Source organism: Cryptotermes secundus, unplaced genomic scaffold (assembly GCF_002891405.2).
Source record: "Cryptotermes secundus unplaced genomic scaffold, Csec_1.0 scaffold603, whole genome shotgun sequence".
In the NCBI taxonomy this organism is placed as follows: Eukaryota; Metazoa; Arthropoda; class Insecta; order Blattodea; family Kalotermitidae; genus Cryptotermes; species Cryptotermes secundus.
Window position 1 is genome coordinate 356,888 of NW_019721770.1, and position 18,588 is coordinate 375,475.

An 18,588-nucleotide genomic window follows, 5' to 3' on the forward strand; every position below is an offset into this window, starting at 1 on the left:
ATTCCTCAGTCTCCTGTATTTCCTCCTGCCTTCTTCATTGTTGACATTCTTCCATTTCCTTCGCTCCTCCATTTTACTCATAATCTTCTATCTTCTCAACTTTACCAACCAAACCACTGATAGTATCTAACATGAATTCTTTTATATTGTTCCACTGCGCTTCAGCATTTCCGTTTTCACCTTCAATTGCACCGAGTTTCTCTTCTAGGGTCTCTTACACGCTTGCACGCTTGCACGCTTTGTCTTTGACAGTATGAGTAACGTTAAAAACAAACATCACATCAAAACTTACAATTCTATAAACAAATGGGCTGTTATGTGCACATTTAAAAAAATTAACAGAATTGCTAAATTAACACATAAAATTGTTAATTCCCTGAACCAAATGATAATCTAACTCCATGGATCTAAGCTCTCCTTGAGAGGCCAACAGCTGCTTGGACAGTTAAACTGAAAATTAATAGACTGTGGTCACACTTTATGCACAAAGTTTGAAATAATCCTAAACGAAAGAAATTCGGCAAGAATCACGAATGTTTTTCAAAACTTGTCTTGAATTATGCGAGGTCTTCAGGAACGCATCCCTTGCATAAAATGCGACCACACTGTATTACCATCATTAAAGACTTGGATCTAGAAATTAAACCATTAAATCTGAACACATTTTCTTCCTCTAACGATTTAATCACAAAATCATCCGATGTCAAAATTGCTATTAGTTTTATCTCCAGTTTCAGCATTAAAACAAAATGAGTATTTAAGTCTGCAGTGTGGGATGGTATGGATTTGTGGAGCTGTCTCCTGTTTGATATACATATTTACTAATATTGATAGAACTTCACTTTTCAATAACACTGATCTATAAAATTAGGTTCTCGTATTACGTATCAGCGTACAGTGGTGGATATCATTAGATAACACTGTCCAACCAGCCTCTGTCAACCCTTACAGAGGGCAGTGATATCTGTGACGTACTGACTTGCGATTCATTTGGACCGGCAAACGCGCTTGTCTGACAAGTACTGTGCCACCAGACCGTCAAAACTGGAGGTATATAATATATAATATTTATATATATTCACTTCTTTACCCTGACTGACCAACTGACATTGACTTTCAGCTATAAGGTTATACTTTCCGCTAGCTCTCAGATATCTAATTTATATTAAAAAATTTTCTCAGACTCATGCGCACCAAGCTAAGGAGGGTCAGTTTCATCTTTCCACCAATGCCCCAAAAATGAGTTTGCGCATGCGTCGCCGTTTCGAGAACTGACGCCTCTGCACGTTCTCTCACATGCTGGACGGATTATACAATTCTGCCTTCTTAAAACAATACTTAAAAATGATCTGTTTTAAATACTCAAGTATTTGAACCAGGACGTCTTTGACAGTTACTTACGTAAAGTATGCAAATTTACGTTAACGTGGTACGAGTATCATCAACAAAATGCTTATCTGCATTTACTTTGGTGAGCAGTGGGGTGAGAAACGTGAAAGACTTTTGTAACATATGTCGCTTTCCAAGCTCTGTAGCCCTTCATTTCTATGGTGTTGCAGGTACAAAGCGAACAGACTGTCGCCGTCTGATAATGGAAACGTTTAAAATATGGGGCGAAACGAAGTCTTTGTCATTCAACACTGGTGATTATATTCCAAGTTGACCTCTCACCAGGCCCCAGTCACGTTACTGGCTTTGCAGGTTGGACGGCGAGAGAGGGTAATATTTTTAAATTAGTACACATAACATTAGTTTTGTAATTTCGAATGTGAATAACAGATTTTACGGCAGCGTCACTGGTCACGTAGACAGAAATCACCTTCTACAAGTGGGACGGACGGACGGACTGACTGACTATTACCATCCGACCGATGTCCAGGTCTTCCTACTGGTCTCTTTCCTCCTGACTTTCCCACCAAAACCCTGCATGCATTGCTCTTATCTCCCATGATGCCGCATGCCCTGCACATCTCACCCTCCTTAACTTGATCATTCTACGTAATTACATTCGGCGAGGAGTACAAGTTATATAGGTCATTATTATGTAATTCTGTCCAGCCTCCTGTTATTTCATCCCTCTTCAGTCAAAATATTCTCCAGAGCATCCTGTTCTCAAACATCTCCAGTCTATTTATTTTTATTTTATGTACGCTCTTCTGTACTCGTACATAATATTAAAATTTCTGTACCGTCACACAACAACGTTTGATTATTGTATACAGAAACGACTGAGATCAAGTGAAAACAATAAGTCAGATCAGTTTATTACATAAATCACATTATATATTTCTGTCTCTTTTGACCATGATGACGTGTGTATGAATAAAAACAAGTAAATATATCGAGTTTACGCTGAATTGTATGATGATACTGTATCCACTTTTCAACGCCACAAATTAAAATCGTGTGAGGGGCTATGCTACAAGCCGGAAGGCCGCGGGTTGAAGTCCCGATGAGGTCATTGGATTTTTTCAATTAACCTAATCCTTCCAGCCGCACTGTGGCCCTGGGGTCGACTCAGCCCCTAACAGAAATCAGTACCAGGAATATTCTTGGGGGTAAAGGGCGGCCGGCGCGTAAGGCTAACAACCTTGTCGCAATCTATGTCTAGAAAATGTGGGAACCTCAACATATCACAACCCTATGGGCCTCCACGGCCTCTTACAGGGGTATCTTTACTTTTACTTACCATTTAAAATAACTATACACACAATTTAAACTAATATCTACAATCACATAGTTCCCTGTTCCTAAAAAAACGACCCTCATACAGGCTACCTACATTTTACTATATAAGCATTACATAAATATTTTAATAATTCTACAATATTGCAGATATATTTTCGTACATTCATCCCCAAACACGTACGCAATTTTTAATTTATGACGTTAAAGAATGGATCCATTTTCATCATGTAATTGAGCATAAACGTAGTCATTTATTGCTTTTATTCATACACACCTCATGATGGTCAAAAGTGACCGAAACATAAGTGTGATTAATATAATAAACTGATCTGACTTATTGTTGTCACTTGATCTTAGTCGTTTCTGTATATAATAATCAAACATTGTTGTGTAACGGTTCAAAACCTTTAATATCATATCCTCATTCTATGTTGTTCCCTTAATATGAGGGACCAAGACATAACCACACAAAACCACAAGCAAAATTGCCATTTTTCATGTTTTTAATCTTTATGTTTTTGAACAGCAGACGAGAAGACAAAACGTTCTGGGCTGAATGGTAGCAAGCATTACCAGAATTCAATCTGCTCTTAGTTTCCTTGTGAATTCTAAACGTGAAACTTAGCTTTAATTCCGAGACACACCATAAGGGACAAGGTAACAGTAGATTCCTACAGTCTTTGCGGACCATCACTGCACCAGAGCTCCAGAGTTGTTGGGCGTCTATCTGAAGCAGGCCTGCCTGAGGTTAACACAGGATGCGGTAAACAAAACTAACGTTCTCCTTTATGACTGGACCTAATGTCTTCTGGGGTGTGCTGCCGCAGTCTGGTAGACAATTACCAATGTTTCGCAGGAACCCATTGTTTCCACCTTCAGGGTAGAAACTACTTTCTCAAGATAAAGACAGCAGGTTCCTCCAAGACGTACGTGACTTTCTATCATGCTACACACCATTATATCCGTTAAGACAGAAATCGTAACATACGCGAAATGTGACCTCAAACTTGCAACGCCGTCCTTCTGCTTAAGCATTATACCAAGAAGACGTATGAGGGAGCGGAGGTAAAGATTCATATATTCTTAACCATGTCAGTTGGTGCACGTAAGACTGAGGTTCAGACCGCTCTACCCCCGGAGAAAGAATGGTATAATAATACGCTTTTGTTGCGGTGGTGATGACATCTGCGTTCTTGTCATACGAGGCAGTTACTACTGACGCGATCTGACCATTCTTCTTGAAGTAAAGGTACACTGTCGCGGCAAGATCTGAAGGTTTAACAACGCTACTTCTGCAGTCCACCACTCGACGAGATGCTGACAGCTACTTACGGACCTACACGAATCTCCTAACATCACCATGTATTTATTTAATTTACTTACTTACTAATGGAGCTGAGCCCTTCTGGAGGAGCCGCTAATTCTGCAGCAACTCGAGAATTTCCCAGCATTTTATGGAACCCGAAGGTTCATTACTGTGTTCACAAGAGACCTCTACTGGACCCTATCCTGAGCCAGATCAATCTAATCCATACTATCCCATCCTATCTCTCTAAGACCCATTTTAATATTGTCCACCCACCTATGCCTTGGTCTTCCCAGTGGTCTCCTTCTGGCTTTCCCACCAATGCCCTATACACATTCCTCGTCTCCCCCATTCGTGCTACATGTCCAGCCCACCTCACCCTCCTTGACTTGATCATTCTAATTAGTATCCATCTTAAAACCTCCAATCCTTGTCGCTTTTCCAGGCGGCCGTTTTCCATCCCGCTTAGAAACAAAAAAATTCCTTAATACAGTATGCGCCTAAAAGTATAGTACTTAAATGAGAAGACGTCCTGTTGATACCACTGTCTATTCATGTGAAGGGCCCTTGCATGACAGAACCTTCTCAAATCCTGAAGAAATGGTCCGATCATCATGTCCCTGTAGCGTTCTTGGGTAACGGTAAGAGCATTGCCTTCCTCATCCTCAATGAAATGGGGGCCTAATATACGGTGAGCTGAGACGGCACACCATATCGTCACACGCGTACTATGTAGCGGTTTCTGGACGATAACTTCTGGCCGCTCAAAACCAAGGAAGCGAGTTGTCTGACGACCACTTCCATACGAGCGGAAATAATACTCAACTATGAATACTTTTTCCTCCGTCAAGAGACCCATTTCCAACAACTGCACAACACAACTTCCTTTCACTGCTGGGAACACGTGCGGCTGGAGCTATGCCCCGTCGACAAACGCACATGCGCGTTCGAGATGCGCGAGTTTCAGTACTGAATGTTTTGCCGCATACTGTATTTCGTTTCCAGACACTTAATCTTTGTTCTTTCTCCTAGAGCGTAAGTACACATTTCACGACCATGTAAACCAACCCATAAAATTAATAGCATGGATCTGTGTGTACTTACACACACACACACACACACACCGATCTTCTATATGTTGGAAAGAAAAAGAAATTACTCGTTTCTGAACTCAATTATAAACAAGAATTTCCTACACATATTCCTTTCGTAATTCAATAATGAACTTTATTGTTACACATAGTCATTACAAACTGCTCTTTCTGTAGATAACTGTCCACCTTCTCTGAGATGCATGCAGAGCTCTAGAGTGGTAACAGTTTATTACGAGGTCATATCTACGCTTTGTCTGAATAAACTGGAACTAAAAAAAAAAAACACGATACCCCACCAGAGACAGCCAATGCATCAGGAGAAATTTTAACGAGGTAACTCAGAAATTATCTTGGGGGTTGGGCGTGGGGCTAAAACTCCTCACCGTAAAATAACTTTGTTACGAAAATGCACACAAAGCCTCGGACCTGGATGGATCTCTGCGTAATGAGGAACTTCATAACTTGTACTCTTCTCCAAGTATAATTAGAATGATCAAGGAGGATGAGGTGGGCAGGGCATGTAGCACGAATGGGGAGAAGAGGAATGCATACAGGATATTGGTGGGAAAGCCAGAAGGTAAGAGACCACTGGGAAGACCAAGACGTAGGTGGGTGGACAATATTAAAATGGATCTTAGAGATATAGGATGGGATGGTATGGATTGGATTGATCTGGCTCAGGATAGTGGCCAGTGAAGAGCTCTTGTGAACAAGGTAATGAACCTTCGGGTTCCATAAAATGCTGGGCAATTCTTGAGTAGCCGCAAATTTGGCTTCTCAAGAAGGGCTCAGCTCCATAAGTAAGTAAGTAAGCAAGCAAGCAAGTCAGTAACTCAGAAATACATGTCTCGGTCTCTCTCTCTCTCTCACACACACACACACACACACACACAAATGATAAATCCACATGAGTTGGAAATCTAAAACTAATGTATCGGTCCTCACATTTTCTTTCCTTTCCTTTCCTGTGGCGCTACAGCCCCAATTTGGGCCTAGGCCTACCTCCATGAAACTCTCCGTTTCACTTCGGTTTACTAGATCTTACACATACGGTAGGACTCCTTGGGCGAGTGATCAGCTCGTCGCAAGGCCTCTACCTGTAGACAAACACAGAAAAACGCACACAAACATCCATGCCCTGAGTGGGATTCGAACCCACGATCCCGGCTTCCGAGCGAGCGAAGACAGTGCATGCCTTAGACCGCTCGGCTACCGTGACCGGCCCTCACATTTTATGTGTGTTAAATAAATAACAGGTGAATAAAGCATCCAATTATATGGTATTAAAACCGAAATGTTCATCACCGCTAGCACAAAACGTGACACTGACCTCCATGCTGGGCCAGTTCTACCATCTCTATATATACATAATATAATTAGTTTTACTGTTTCCTTCCACCTCTTTCTCAGCCATCCAAGTCACAGCTTAACGGAGATTTCGCCATCAAAACTCTATGGAGCTGTCATAACAATTATTAAGAGCATAAACAGCAAGAATCTCTCTTACCATTTTCACGTCTGAGTTACCTACCACTGTCCACTCTGAAGGTGCACTGGCACAGCAGCAGCATCATCATCTTCCCCGAGACTTCTGAACACTATCGGCACTTGCAACACTAAACTGCATAGTCGCCATCTTAGCAAAGCACTATGCATCGACAAGCACACAATTAAACCTTTTATTTCTATACGACACGACGTCATGACCCAGAAGTCCAATTACGAAGGCTCCTCTTGTCATAATTTGTCGCACCACATACACCAAATTCTACAAAAACGTAAACGAGCAAGCAGAACTGCTATCTCAATAAGAAGGAATACAAGAAGAAATTATACAAATTGGCTGGGTACTTAAACATTGTCCAGTTAAAAATAAACTGTCTCTTAATGCTAGGAGTTAGATTGCACTTGTACTTTGCAGCACAGGATCAATTACATACACAGTAAACTTATGTAGAATACTTTATAAATCATTCAAAAAGGCGTTATTGAAAGAATACACGAAAACAGCAAACGACTTTAAAATTTAATGGACTATCATTTGATTCATATTCATTACGTCATATGGCTAAACAGGGCTAAGTGATCTACTTTCAACCATTAACCATTCCACTGTCATTAATAAAGAATCTTGGAAGACAGTTTTCTGTTTATCAGATTACTTAGTTAAATGCACGTCTTCTAACATTGTGGCATTTAAAATACCCGGACGATTCGCAAGCCTGGGATAAGTAACACGCAGAAAAATCGCTATCACATACGAAACAACAGCACTACTGAAAATGTTTCATCAGCAGGTACTAGCGAATGAATGAGAAACGTCTGTTAGCATTGGTAAGATGGCTGGCAGTCTGAAGAAGGGGCGGTCACGGTCCGCGCACTCTCCCACGTGCTGCTGGCAGCTACAACTGACAGGATCAATAGCGGCGTACAACCCCATAACTCAATACAACAGACTGATGGGGGGTGGCAGGCGATGGGGTTTCCAGTCTGCACTACAGTCGTGCTTTGCAATCCTAACCAATTCAATGCGACTGAATCCTCCCTCAATCCCCGCCTGTCGTGGAATCCGACGGTTCATTATCGTGCTCACAACAGCCCGTCACTCGCACCACTCCTGTGCCAGCTAAACCAAATTCACACCCTCATACCCTATTCTTAAAAATTTTAATATTATATTTAATACATTTGGGGCATGCGCTAGAGTAGTTGGTTGAGGCACTATTGCTGAATTTTTTAATTGACCTAATCCTTCCAGCTGCAATATGGTCCCGGGGTCGATTCAGCCTCCTGGGGGATAAAGGACGGTAGGCGCGTAAGGTTGACATCACAGCCACCTGTGAGCCGACCGTCCAGAAAAAATTGGGAACCTCGACGGCCTTTTACAGATATTTTACAGAACAGCCTAAAAAGACAAATGGAACAGGTTTTGAAAGTAGTCATATATTTTACAGTTATGTTTTCATGGTTTACACAGCAATAGATATGGCGTTGACATGCTCGTCCCATTATACAATGGGCAACAAAAGAACACACAACGGTTGACATTACAAAACGATTTTCTTTGGAGTTGACAGGGTTTGGAAATTATCCTGGGCAAGATAATATGTTTAATTCCTATATACTACAATAACAACCATCACTCCAACGTGGGGACGCGGATATTTTCCCTGAACTCGGCACTAGTTGGTGAGTGGTCAGCTTCACGCCCAGGCCGCTTTACCCCCGGGTAAAGAGCCCCCGATATCCATTGCATAGGAAGCTGGGTAGCCCCAAAGCCGGTCTGGAAGACGTGGAGAAAATTCTTGACCCTACCGGGACTCGAACTCTGACCCCTTCATTCGTCCAGCCCGTATAGTGCCGAGGTCAAGAAAATGTGGAACTATACATCCACTCCTCCATACGCCTTCATGGTGTAGTGCTTAATTAGTTAAGCACAGGGACAACTGTACCTTTTAGATTTTGTTTTTTAAATTGTTTAGCAGGAGACTGCAACACAAAATATTCTGAACTGACTGACAAGAAGCACAACCTGCATTTAATCCGTTCTTGATCTCTTCAGGAATACAGCTTACACCTCTTACTGTTACTATGAACTATCGAAATGTGCTACAATTTACTGGACATTCTACAAGATGAATGTACATGACAAGAATCACACCATACTGAAGGAAAATACTCTTTCAGCCTTCTTTAGTCACCATCAAATTCACTCCCCCGCGCGCTGTTCTCTTAGATTCAACGCCTCCACAGGCAAATCGGATGCTTGCTTCTTTGCTGTCAATAGCAACTGGGGATAAGGACATGTCTGAGAAAGTTGTCACGGACCAGTAGGGTAGTCTAGACACTAATGAACACGTGTACGAAGGGCTTAAGCCAAGGATTCAATACATTCATTCTTCAATGGCTGTACATCCCCTTGTTGAGCCCTGGCCACATTTTTATTTTTGTAATCCTATATACATTCGGTAGGACTCCTTGGACGAGTGATCAGCCCGTAGCAAGGCCGCTACCTACACACAGATTGAACACACACGGAAATCCATACCCCGAGTGGGATTCGAACCCACGACCCTAGTGTTTCTACGGGCGAAGACAGTTCATGCCTTAGTCCGCGAGACCGCTGTGATCGGTACGGGTCCGATAACCTAAGGTTAAAACGGCCGTGTCAACGGGTGAAAATCACCGAGGAGTCTGGGGACTTGCATTCGGAGCGAAGTCATTAGTCTTGGCCAAAAATTTCACTCGTGGCGTTCTTATAAACATGGGAGCATGTTACTCAATCTTACAACGGCCCACTTAGCATCCTATGCAACGGTCATACCATGTTGAAAACACAGGTTCTCGTCCGATTACTGCAGTTAAACAACATTGGACGTGGTTAGTACTTGGATGAGTGACCGCTTGGGAGCACCACGTGCTGTTGACATACTTTTAGCTCAAGCGGTTAGTCACTGGCTTCCCACAGCGGCATCCCGGGTTCGATCCCGGGTCTGGTCAAGTGGCATTTGTGGTGGACATAGTGGCGCTGGTGCGGCTTTTCTCCGAGTACTTCGGTTTCCCCTGCCAATCTTCATTCCACCAAATTCTCCATCATCATAATCACCCGGGGCAGGCTACAATAGGCCAATCAGTGGCCGCCGTGCCGAGTGGACCCAGTTGGACTCCACACCACACTAAGCTAATTAAAAAAAATTACAATCCTCTGCATTTATGATCACTTTTTTTCTTCACGTCAAATTTACTCTAAAACCCCCATAACTTAGTCCGCGGCCGGCATACGACTGTATGCTTTTATCCAACAACCTTCCCTTGCGTTTGATTATTTTTTTTTGGGTGTCTTTTCATGTATTAGTGTCTGCAAACCACTGCGTAATGAGGAGCTTCATAACTTCACCAAATATAATTAGAATGATCAAGTCAAGAGGGTGAGGTGGGCATGGCATCTAACACGAACTGGGAGGAGTGCATATAGCATAGTGGTGAACCCTAGGGTTCCATAAAATTTTGGGAAGTTCTCTAGTAGCTGTATAATTGTCGGCTTCTCAAGAAGGGTTCAGCTCCATGAAGTTACTTTAGTTAGTCAGTGCCTGTTTAGCAGTGTTCTGTTTAGTTCTCCATTTTCTTAGTCAATTTCAGTAACTTCAGCGTATTCAATGAGTTTCCTGGAACGAAACTGGAATTTATAACATTAAGCTTATGGGAAATATGAGTTCGGCTTCCGGCGGCTCGACTTAGAACGACTTATCCACGAACCAATTAGATCGTACGTGGGCGGGTCACCTCTTATGTTAACAATCAATACACCTAAATGCCATTCAAAGTTAGTTAAAATGCGTTATGCGGGGAACAAAAATATAATCAAGCACGTTTTAGAAAAATAGCAAGCAACCTCAGTAACAGAAATTACCACAGTTCTAACCCAGCATGAGGTAAACCAACAAATGTTAAAAATTTTTTGTACAAGTTCGAAAGGAACCAAAATGGAGCGCCCCTGTTAATCTGAATCGTGATGGTCCAAAACTGCATGCCAATTGATTTCGTTTAAGAGATAACAACTGGACTATATAACAAAAGCATTCAGCGGGTCGATTTCCTGAGTAGAGGGTCTGAAAAGTGGTCCACTCAGCCTCGTGAGGATATTTGAGGAGCTATTTCATGGAAATGGCGGTTCCGGTCTAGAAAACCGAATTTAACGGCCATGGGGATTCGTTGCGCTGACCACGCGACACCCTCTATCCGCTAAAGTTGAAACTAACTTCGCCGACAAACGGCGGTCGCTCGGTCGGTATAGTTCGCTTGCGGATTAAAACCACGGAGTTTTTTTTTGTTTTGTTTGTTGTCCGAATGATGTTTACTAACGCAGTTACATTTCACATACACGTAGGATGACCTCAACAAATGCTGCAGTTTCGAAAGATAATCTGACAACCGATATATGTTGTTGAAATTGTTTTGAAATATCCCAGAAATAGATGCCGCTTAGTGTGTCTGTGGTTTAAATGGCTCTGTTAACAGACACGGAATCCGTTTAGAATTACGGAGGGGGCGTTAAACACCTTTTTACAATAGAAACTGCAGAGACGCTTTTCAGAGTGCCGCTAAAGAAGCACAATTCATTTATGTCATGCAACACCCTCTATCCGCTAAAAGTTGGCACTAACTTCGCCGGCAAGCGGCGGTCGATCGGTCGGTATAGCTCGCTTGCGGACTAAAACCACGGAAATAATAATAATAATAATATTCGGCGGTTTGCAGTTGGAACTTGTACAGTTATGCGATGACTACACTATGTAGACAATATCAAGCGTAACAAGGAATGAAGGGTGGCCACGAAGGGACGTCGTACCAATTTTAATTAAAAATCTGCGTAGAGGGGAAGCCGCAGGAGAGGAGGAAAAGAATGAATGAGCATCTGGGAGAAAGAAACGCTGCGTGTACATGGAACAAGCCTCTATTCACCCGGAACGACTGGTTTTGAGACAGAGGGTAACAGTAATGAGAGAACGTCTTCTAACGCGGTTAACATTTCAATTGCACGTTCACAGTTCTGAAGGATTTGTGTTTAATCAGCGATCCTACCTGACATAAACAATTCAGAATGTCTTCACGAGCATGTCACGTCTGTCAATCGCGTCGTTTAACACCGGAATGGCTTAAGTGTAATATTTTCCGTAGCTACATGAATGCACAGCTTTCAAGAGAGCTAATGGTGGCGTGTGCAATTTTCAGGCAGTTGTGTCATCATGCTCGTGTTCTTTTTTATTGCTAGTGGGGTGGGACTATGTCCCTTGTGCTACGGCCACTTCTGGCCTATTGTACCAGCCCCAGATGATAGGTGAGGGTGATTGTGGAGCAATTGGTGGAATGAAGATTGGAAGGGGAAGCCGAAGTACTCGGAGAAAACCTGCCCCAGTGCCACTTTGTCCACCACAAATCCCACTTGACCAGACCCGGGATCGGGAAGCCAGCGACTAACCGCTTGAGCTATGGCGCGACCTATGCTCGTGTCTTACTGACATATATTGATATTTAATGGAGTGGGAAATTTGAATAAAAACAGCAAATCTGTAAACGCTTTAAAGGAAATACAGTTTACTTTAAAGCCGGGATAGCGCACACGTCTTCCAGACCGGTACCCTGGCCCACAAAGCCTCCTAACTAAACGGTACCGGCGGCTATTTCCTCGGAGCTAAAGCATCCAGGGCGTGAAGCTGACCACTCAACTCCAAATAATGTTGACGTCAAGAATATGTGGATCTATACATCAAATCCTCCATATGTCTTCTTGGCGTGAGCTTAATTAGTTACGTACAGGCATATCTTAACCTTTGCCTTACGGTTTACTTTAAAAATACCATAAAATGAATTACTCTTCACGTCGGTTGTGTGAATTCGATTTAGCAACGTCATCTTAACAGTACAAAGGGGAAACTGTGGAACTCCGTTACTGCATGAACGCCCACCGAGGAATTTCACAGGCCGTGCCCCAGTAAGTTACTGCCACGGCCTCGGGCAACTCTTTATCTATGACATATCCTACCATACACACCAAAGCTGTAATAAAAGGCTGCATACAGCTGCATCATTCCGTTGGATCTGGTTCATCAACGCGATGTTTACAGCCAATGCTGACTATATTACACGACACTGGAAGTATTTGGGAAACAATAAATATTTATACTCCCGTTACCATGAGGACCACGCGGTAGCGTAGTTGGTTGAGACACTATGCTGCAAGCCGGAAGGTCCCGGGTTCGATTCCCAATGTCACTGTATTGTTTCAATTTACTTAATACTTCCAGCAGCAATATGGCCCTGGTGTCGACTCAGCCTCTAACAGAAATGAGTAAAAGTGCGGCAGGCGCGTAAGGGTGACAAACTTACTGCCATCTGTGAGCCGACTGCCTTGAAAATGTGGCAGCCTCGATCTCTCACACTCCTATGGGCCTCCACGGCCTGTTACAGGGACACAGATTTAACCTTTTTACCGCCGTTAGCATGAATTGTATCACACAAATTATTTTGCGGCACGATTAAAAAGGCTCAATTTCCCTAAGAATAAAATTAAATTCTGTATAGCCATATGCAAGTACCTCTGGGGCTTGCCCGAATCGCTGGCTCCCAAAAACGTTCGCCAAATCGTGGGTTCCAATGCCACTCAAGTCATGGATGCCTGTGTGCGTTTATTCTGTTTGTTGTTCTGTGGGTAGGCAGAGGCTTGCGACGAGGCTGATGGCCCGTCCAAGGAGTCCTATCGACTGTGTACAGATAAAAGAACTGAAAAAGCGGCCAAGGTCTAACAAAAGGACCGTAGAGCCACATCTATCTACGTGTATCTATCTTATCTACCTACGGCTCTACAGTCCTTGTGGACTTTGGCCGCTTTTTCAGTTTTTTAATCTATACACAGTCGGTAGGACTCCTTTGACGGGGATCAGCCCGTCGTAAATCTGCTACATACACATACACACAGACATCCATGCATGGAGTGGGATTCCAACTCACGTTCCCAGTGTTTGAGAGAGTGAAGACATCTCATGTCTCAGACCGCGCGGCCACTGTGATCGGCTGTGTGCAGATAGCCCCATAAGGCAGCGTCTACACGAGCGCACAAAACGCGTCCGTTGTAACGAACGTACTTTGACGAGGACACCACACAGTTGCAGAATGCGGTGCGTAGTCTTTTGTCTGCAATGGAGCCAGAAGAAAGTGTAGCATTCGCCTCTCTTGTTTATTTCTACCACGGACGTCACGACGTTCGGTACAACGGACGCATTTTCTGCGCTCGTGTAGAAGCTACGACACACCCCAACCCTCGTGGAAATGTAACGTAAAACAAACCGAATATCAGTAACGGGCATTCGTCGGGGCTTTGACCATGAAAATCAAACATCTACAACCTAAATACCTTTTTTTTTCCTTGGCACTACAGCCCCAGTGGGCCTAGGCCTACCTCCATGAACTACGTTCACTTCAGTTTTTCTAGATCTTACACATACGGTAGGACTCCTTGGGCGAGTGATCAGCTCGTCGCAAGGCCTTTAACTGTAGACAAACACAGAAAAACGCACACAAACATCCATGCCCTGAGTGGGATTCGAACCCATGATCCCGGCTTCCGAGCGAGCGAAGACAGTGCATGCCTTAGACCGCTGGACTACCGTGACCGGCTAGCCTAAATACCTTACTTTCCATATTTAACGTATAAGGAAAATTTCACAGTATCATGTGTGTGCATGTGCTGGCCTCCCACCGTTTTTCCGACTGATATTTGAACAACTGCCACAGGAGACTAGACGACGCAAAGTATAGTCGGTGCAGAAGTCGACCACACTTAAAGGCTGCCTCTGTGTTATAAAATACGAGTACACTATTTTAAAAACCTCTTGAAACGGGCCGACCAGCACGGTGGATACACAGTTAACACCTATCACGGACACCGCTTAAAGTCACATCACGTCTCAGTCGCGAGCTCATGGCCACGAAACCCCGCAAAAGCAATACTTGCCAGGAAGAGCCGAAACGTGATTTAACAGTGCAATGCTACTTTCGCGCCGCCACTCTGTACACTGCTGAACTGTAATACTAAAAAAACACTCTGTGGCTTGAGTCCGCAAGCGAACTATACCGACCGAACCACTGCCGCTTGTCGGCGAAGTTAGTACCAAGTTTAGTAGATAGAAGGTGTCGCGTGGCCAGGGCAACGAATCCCCACGGCCGTTAATTTCGGGTTTCTACACCGGAGCCGCTATTTCCTTGAATTAACTACTCAGTTATCCTAACGAGGCTCAGTGGACCCCGTTCCACACCCACTACTTCTCAGAAAATCTGGTAGCGCCGAGAATCGAAAACGGGAGCTCTGGATTTATAGCCAGGAACTCTGACCACTAGACCACAGAGGCGGTCGAACTGTAACATTACAAATTTATTATATCCTCAGGTCTCATCATGCTGAAGAAAGGGAGCTACTTCACTGATTCCATTAAAAAAACTGTGCTCATTTGAGGACGATAGGCCTCCTTTTCCACGGGATGTGACCTTGATATCGCATTTTACGTTGCTGAAAGTAAAACGACAAAATAACAAAGGGAGTGCAAAATGAAGCCCCAAAAAATATATTGTGTCTAAGAGTGAGACGGAATGAACAGGAAAAGTGATTATAGAAGGACCAAGATAAACGACAAAGAAAATGCTGAAGGAAGGAAACAACAACTCGTAATAAGTGCAAGACATTTTACATAATGACAGTCCCAAATGCGAAAGCAACACGACTGAATCATGAGTCTAGGTAACATTCCACAAGAGTGTTACGACACAACATGAAGCATAAGTGCGAAAGTGATCCACGTAACACAATCCCGGCATATGAAACATGACAACATTAATGGCTCGCTGCTACGGAATTCGGACGATACTGAGTACGAGAGGTCTGATACGGTAAACGGAAATCTCTCATGCAGTGTACTTCCGCCGTCACATAGTTCTCTCAACTGTGTAAAAATGCGAGGTTTTCCGGAATGGTATGAAAGGAACTATGCAAACCCGCAATGTCCAACACGATACACACATGCTAAAACCTAGGGGAGGGGAGACAGAGAGCAAGGGAGCCAATGCAAATTACAAAGGCGCATACCTCACGGTCTTCTGAGATATCCCGGCCTGTATTTTCTTACTTACTTACAGTTAGTTTAACGACGCTTCCAGTATCTCAGACTATTATTGTTATTGCTAGTGGGGTGGGACTAAGTCCCTTGTACTGCGGCCACTTCTGGCCTATTGTACCAGCCCCAGATGATAGGTGAGGGTGATTGTGGAGCAATTTGTGGAATGAAGATTGGCAGGGGAAACCGAAGTACTCGGGGAAAACCTGCCTCAGCACCACTTTGTCCACCACAAATCCCAATTGACCAGACCCGGGATCGAACCAGGGCCGCCGTGGTGGGAAGCCAGCGACTAACCGCTTGAGCTATGGCGCGGCCATCTCAGACTATAGTATGGCACTGAATGATCGAATAATAATGGATGAGTTCGAAATGACGTAGAATGAAATGGTCGTGGCCTAATTTAATATATCCCGATACTTCCCTGGCGGGACTGAGGTAAAATACAGAAACTTCTGGCCGCACAATCGATGTCCTGACCGAGAATCGAACCCGGCACTTTCAGAATACAAGTCAGAAGTGTTACCGTTTGAGCAAACTTGTTCAGTCATGTACATCATGTAGTTCTGAGAATCTGTACCAACGTCCTGACTCCATCTTCATGGTACGAAATATCAGTACGTATCTAACCAAACTACAAGGCGTCACCTTCCAGAAAATCGCAATTTTAATACCAGCCGCTGTGACAGCCTCAAATATCATATATCAAGACGTGTAGATAATATCGGCAAACAATTTGTCTTCCTTCAAACGATTTTTACATTTCGGTTACAATAAATATTATTCTACCAATTAATACAACACCGTAAAACACGGAGTGACAGGGAACGTCACAAGTGAAACAACAGTTCTACATACGGTAACCCCCTCCCCCCCCCCAATTCCACCCCGGTAGCAAGAGGTCAAAGGTCAACTTGATCGTTCCAGTCGCACCGTATAAATGTTCCTGCAGATACGCGGCATGTCTTGGTGCGGAAAGGCGCAGGCGCCAGAGAACTACTACGTATACTGCGCCTATGTAAGAGACACAAAACTCCAGGTGCTCATGCACGTATAATTGGAAATTACTGCCATTTTTTCGTGAACAGGGGTTGTTACGTTCTTTTTTGTGTGAATGTAGGGAAAATATTCGAAAAGTACACGTGTTCCATCTGTCTGCTACGCGACTGATTCGGTTATAACTCGAAATGACAGAAAAACACGAAGTTTTGTCGAGAACATTTTGATTTGGGCTATGTCCGCTTCATTTCAGGCATTACTTAGGAGTCTAAATTAACTCTTACAATTACATTTCTAATACTTTGACAAATTTTGATGAAAGTGGACATACGGGAGCGTAATTGGTTGAGGCACTATGTTACAAGCCGGAAGATCGCGGGTTCGAGTCCCGATGAGGTGGATTTTTCAATTGACCTAATCCTTCCAGCCGCACTATGGCCCTGGGTTCGACTCAGCCTCTAACAGAAATGAGTACCAGGAATCTTCCTGGGGGGGGGGTAAAGGGTGGCCGGCGTGTAAGGCTGACAAGTTTACCGCCATCTGTGAGCTGACTGTCTAGATACTGTGGGACCCTCAACGTCTCATAACCCTGAAGACCTCCATGTCATGTTACAGGGATAGCTTTACGTTTTTTTAATGTTGATTAAAGCAGATATGACATTTTTATTACATGAAAAGGCCTACTTGTAGAAAACATCGTAGAAATTCAACGAAAAAAATTAAAAATTTTTTACCCTTCTCAAGCTTCATTTCTACCATGAAATAGCAAAATGAGTCATATTTTTATCTTTCAGTTTAGAGTCTCGATAACTGTGAGAACTACATAACATAAAGACAACGTGTGTATACCGGGTTCAGAGCGCAGGCTGACTGGACATTGATTTTACCGTCGGCAACTTCGCGCGAAAGTGATGCGCCACTTGCCGAGAAAAATGCCGCCGCATGCCCGGAACTACTAGCACACACTGTTTACTTCTTTCGTTAATTATTAATCAAATATAGTAATTAATATTGTACTCACTCACCATCACAGAATATGCTCAAAATGTCTGTCCTCTGCTGTGAGACATGTCTGAATTTTTCTAAACAGATTTCGGGAAACTTGTTGCAATTCACGTTGCTGAATGTTGCAAATTGCTTCATGTATATTCTGTTTTAAAGCCTCCAGGTCATGTGGATTGTTGATACACACAAAATTGTTAAGTTTTCGTCATAAATAAAAATCACAGGGGTTTAGGTCTGGTGGGGGGGGGGGCGCACACACTTGCTAATAATTCTATCCTCCATGATTGGTAAGTTTCGTTTACTGACATTCACTTTTCAGACTTTCTTGGCAGTTCATTGCTAAACTTGAAAAATGGCATTTTGATTACAGGGCGACGTTTATCAGAATATGTAAGTTACATTCGCTTAAATCCGTGTGAAGGTCTATTTAATGAATTAAACACAATATGGGGATAGGTCTCTTCTCTAGGTATTCGAGTCGGAGAAAAATATCTTGGGAGTTGCATTTACATAAAGAACGCTGATATTGAGAAAAGCTCTGGAATGGCAACACCTACGAACTATGCAGAACCTAAAAGGCTGCCCAATTTTCCCATATTACACCACTGCTGAACATTTGGGAGGAATTCAATGCGTCATTTAGAACCCATCAAATGAGTCACTTCTATTTTGTGCCACGGTCGTAATAAAAACCCAAATGGCGTACCAGACTGACTTTTTTATTTATTTATGTACAGAACATGAGACTGCTTTCAGTATAAGATAATTACATATGGATCCGATACGCAGCAAACAGCCGACATGGCACAAATGAATTGTGCTTCTTTAGCGG

General features: G+C 43.2%; 1 protein-coding gene and 1 pseudogene across 4 annotated transcripts in view; one reads left to right on the forward strand and one right to left on the reverse strand.

The window, feature by feature from the left end:
- Positions 1 to 18,588, reverse strand: part of LOC111875748 (rho GTPase-activating protein 26) — a 177,694-nt gene that overhangs the window by 42,924 nt on the left and 116,182 nt on the right. The gene's annotated exons all lie outside the window — the stretch shown is intronic.
- Positions 9,399 to 9,517, forward strand: LOC111875756 (annotated as a pseudogene).